The sequence below is a fragment of the Mastomys coucha genome, unplaced genomic scaffold, assembly GCF_008632895.1.
Source record: "Mastomys coucha isolate ucsf_1 unplaced genomic scaffold, UCSF_Mcou_1 pScaffold23, whole genome shotgun sequence".
Taxonomy (NCBI): Eukaryota; Metazoa; Chordata; class Mammalia; order Rodentia; family Muridae; genus Mastomys; species Mastomys coucha.
In genome coordinates, this window is record NW_022196906.1 from 90,861,748 (window position 1) to 90,866,450 (window position 4,703).

At 47.7% G+C, this 4,703-nt stretch overlaps 1 long non-coding RNA gene across 1 annotated transcript in view; it reads right to left on the reverse strand.

Annotated features, from left to right (window-relative positions):
- Nucleotides 1–927: 927 nt before the first annotated feature.
- LOC116073217 overlaps nt 928–4,703 on the reverse strand; it is an 8,159-nt gene continuing 4,383 nt past the window's right edge. The window contains exon 2 of the long non-coding RNA XR_004111728.1: nt 928–1,248. This is a non-coding gene — a long non-coding RNA (uncharacterized LOC116073217). The remainder of the gene's footprint in view (nt 1,249–4,703) is intronic.

Sequence of the window (4,703 nt, forward strand, 5' to 3'; positions counted from 1 at the left end):
AATAATATTCTGGGCCTGAGGGTGATTTCTCCTTCTGCATTCCATTCACCCAGACACAGGAACACATTGATTTTGCTAGCTAGTTCCTGATCCTGAGTAAAAGCTGTTAATACAAAGACGTCATTCACCATGCAGCCTCTCTGTACCCAGGGATACACTGTGTGTGTCCACCCTGCCACACAGAAAGTCTAAGTTTGAGGCTATTTCTGTCAGGCCACATCTTGTTTCATCACATTCGGGGACATGTCCACTCACTCTACAAACCCATTGTTTCACCTCTTCTTAGCTCCTGCCCCTTCCCTCTTGCCTGGAGTTTCAGGAGACCTCAGTCCATTGTGTAATGTTATATCACATTACTGAGTGGGCAGTTGATAAATCAACTAAATGAGACTGGTGAGTTAAAGATTTGGGGAAGAGAGGGCAGCACCTGGGATTCTTGCCTTGTCATCCCACAGTAGAGGGAGTAAGGGTAAAAGACAGTAGGAGGATAAATTCACTCTTTGACTAACATTGTCCTTAAGATGGAGCCCTCAAGCTCTCAGCCTTTCTTCCAGGCCCCAGCGGTTAGGGGGGCAATTAAATCTCAACCTGATTTGGAGGGGACAAATATCCAAGCCACAGCTCAGGTGAGCCCAGCCTTTTGAGCATCTTGTTTGTGCAGTTCCTTTCCTGGCCTCTAGGTGGAGAAAGAGCTTCTGCTCATGAGCAGCTCTCTTCTCACTGATTGCTGTACCCCCAGGTCCACAATCTGCAGCAGCTTAAGTAGGTATCTGCTGTTAGGAGTCATTTCCCTCTCACAGAAGCAGTGTAGTCCATTGTCGTGTGACGCTCTTCCTGGACTGACACGGACGAATATCCACTCACTTCAGGTAGGGACTACTGAGTAACAGACCAAAAGTTAAGGATGGATACCGTCAAAAGTCCAACTTGGTGAATCAATGACTTTTATCTAAAGAAGTATGGATGAGGGGGTTACTGACAGGAGCAGAAATGACTCGATGACATCTGCATCACCAAAGCCCACCCTGCCCCCAGCATGACCTTGGAAAGCTGGAGCCTTGGACTTCACAGTCTGCAGGCAGCTCCACAGGTTGGAGAGTCTCTTCAAGGCACTTACTTCAGTTGGTTTGAGAGTATCTCTCAGGGGACTTTAATCCTCATCTGTGCTTGGGGAAAGAGTAGGTGAGTGTATCCTGTTGGTTTCAGGGACTTCTTCTGGAGGCTTAGTTGTTTTCTTCCTGAACTTCCCTGCAGGATGGAATGGGTCACTTATCTTTAGAACTCCCTGTGTCTTAATTAGCTCTCTTCCGAGGTATCTTAGAGGGAGGGCATTGCTACATAACACCCACTCTGCCTAGGGTCTGTGAAGGGCTCTAGTAGGTCTGAACATGGGAAACATGGCACTAACAGGTTATGCTCTTTGTCCTTCTCTCCCTGGCCAAAAACTGTTAGGTTACATTCGTAAAGTTAAGGCCCCAAGATCTACTGCCTTGTTTTGACTACTGACTAATTTCTGAGATTAAACAAACATGAAGGTCCAACAATCATTCAAATTCATTATTTGGCCAACTTGTCCAATCAGGTCTTACCAACTCACCCTAGCAGACTCCCCTCGCCCCTTCCTCTTAAAAACCCACTCCTGCAGGGATAACTACTGTTGCTCTCTTGCTTGCTGCCGCCGCCTTTGCAGCTCCTTCCCTCCCTCTACCTGACTTGAGCAGGACTCTGCTATCCTCAGCGGGCTGCACGGTCTATGCAGGGGATACATTTTGTTATCGTGTGGCTGGTCGTGCAAAGTAGGGCCCCTAAACATTTCTAATCTTCAGCTGAATGTGTGCATCTTGGCGTAGAGTCCAGTGGCAAGTCTGCATTGACCGAATGAGCAAGGCCAGGACTGGGCTTTGCTGACCATTAAAGGGATACTTAAAAATATTTTATTAATTCTTTGGGAATTTCATATGATGTATTTTGGTCAGAGGCACCCCCACTGCTGCCTGTAACTCCTCCCGGTTCCTTCTCTATCTCCTTACCTCCTGACTTCCTGTCATAAAAACAAAACAAAAACAACAATAAACCATTAGCTCCAATTTGTGCTGTGTCGGTACTTCTGGGTGTGGAGGATGGTGGATCTACCAGGAGCCTCAGCTTTAAAGGAAACTGATTGCCTTCCCTCTCCCCCAGAACTTATCAACTGTCCATCACTCCTCAGTTGGGGTGGGTTCATGAACCCCTCCCCATGCCATATTATAATGATGATTGGCGTGATCTTGTGAAGACAGTGACAGGTGCTGACCTGAAGCATTAGATGTGAGTCCTAGTTGCCACAATAGGATGAAATCCCATTCTGCAGACCTTCCCCGAGTCCAGCACTGGGTTCAGAAAGGGCAACCTCTTCCCTCCTTCTGTGTGTGTGTGTGTGTGTGTGTGTGTGTCTGTGTGTGTGCGCGCGTGCACATGCGTGTGTAAACTGGATGAATCCAGACACCAGGGCTTATGATCCCTCCGGCCAGCAAGCCCAGCTCTTGAAATGTGTCTTAAAAGGAGAACTTTTCGAATGGAGACTTAATAGCCATGAGATGGCGCCATAGTTCCAGCAAACTCCACACAGCCCTTTGAGAGGACAGAATTGCCCGGAACTGGTGATTGAGCGCAAACACCTCCCATCTGTCTGTGAGGATAGTTCTCAGCTCAGAATGGGGGATTAACATAACATCATGCTGCAGCTAATGAGAATGAGGAAAATGTTTCAGAAAGCAAACTTGCAAGACCCTTCCTTCCCTCTGTGGACTGAGAAGGGCCTCCTCCCATGCTGGCAGGGACAGTTTCTTACAGAAGGGGAGGAAGCTAACAGGCTGAACTTCCCACATAGATCTTGGGAGCCCATTTTTAGAACTACAGAGTCCAGGGAACTTTCTAGTCCCAGTGTAGCATCTTGGTGGCTGCCACAAAGGCAAATGGGGACAAAAGGAGGAAGGCTTCCCAGTCTAAGTTCCCATTTTTTCTTCCCCAGGATCCTGCCTGCCAACCTCTGTACCACCCCCAACATGTCCTTCCCTATCAATCTTTCAAGGACCAGTTCCCATCATGCCTCGGGACCTCCACTGTCCCCACATTTTGGAAAGCTGAAGTTCTCATTATGTAGCCTAGGCTAGACGTGAACTCGTGACTCTCCTTTCTCCAACCTCGCATCTGGATTTCTGGGTTCACAGTAGACAGCGCCAGGCCTAGCCTGTCCACCTTTGCTTGCCTGTTGCTTCTTGATTCCTCTCTGAGAAGTGATTCTCCTGGGGCTCAGCTCCACTTCTTAAGCTTATGTTGTTTGCTGCACATAGCAAAGCACTCCAGGGATATTTATGGGTGTTGGAGAGCATAGTAAAACATGTTTGCTCCATATTCAAAGGGCTGGGAGATGTTTAATAGTAAAGCATAAAAAGAGAGAGCATGTGGGTCATTACTCTTGCTTTCAGAAAGCTATAGATTATGACTTTAGATCATAATCTATAAACTAGCAGTGTGACTGTATTATTATTATTAGAAGTAGCATCAATAACAGCACATTTATCGAGTGCCTGATGTGTAGTGTTCACTGGGTTATGCATTTTATATATGTTCTTCATTTAGTTTTCCCAACTAAACCCTTGGAGGTGCCTTTTGAATTTTCCATATGGAGAAAAACAAGGCTAAATAACTTGCTTGAGTTTTTAACTTAGTCCTGGTCAAACTTTGGTATTAGGTGAGTACTGGTTAAGATTTGGGGTCAAGGTTAGTACTGGTTAAGATCTGGGATTAGGCTAGGGCTGGACAAACCTACACAGCTTTCCTAGGCCTCTTTCTGAAGGGATCAGGGTCCACAATGGGCCTTTGGGCCATACAGAGAAGAACCTACTCAGAATTAATTCTGGAAGTGCTCCTGAGACCTGCTCTGTGGTTGAAGGAGCAGCTGCCTGGGGAATGGTGAGAGGCCAGCATTCTGGGAAACTTGCCTGAGGTGATCTCTGCTGCCTTTTAGGAAGCAGCAGACAAAGCGTGAAGCACAGTGCACTTGACCAGCAGAGCTGGAGCAAGGAAAGTGGCTATACCTATTTTGCTTCACTTGTGGGGTGTGTGGTCACTTGGGTGATTTTCTTCCCACCACATATCTCCCTCTTTGGTCCATTATGGTGTTCCGCATATCACTAGTAGTCTTTATTTTCTCTGAGCTTAAAATGCTTTTGCGTCTCAGCATCTTCCAAGGTCTGGTAAGAGAAAAGGAGGTGGGGAGGGGGAGGAAGAAAGAGAGGGAGAGAGCGAGTGTGAGAGTGAGAGCGAGAGTGAGAGCAAGAGCGAGGGAGCAAGTGCGGGCACTAGAGAATGTGAGAGAGAGAGAGAGGGAGGGAGGGAGGGAGGGAGGGAGCATGAGCGAGAGAGCGAGAGCGAGAGAGAGAGAGAGAGAGAGAGAGAGAGAGAGAGAGAGAGCAAGAGAGAGCATGAGCATGCGAGAGAGACAGAGAGAGACAGAGACACAGAGAGAGACAGAGACAGAGAGACACACAGAGACAGAGAGAGAGAGCCCGCGCACGAGAGAGAGAGAGAGAGAGAGAGCAAGAGAGAGCGAGAGAGAGCATGAGCGTGCAAGAGAGACAGAGACAGAGACACACAGAGACAGAGACAGAGAGACACACAGAGAGAGACAGAGAGAGAGAGAGAGAGAGAGAGAGAGAGAG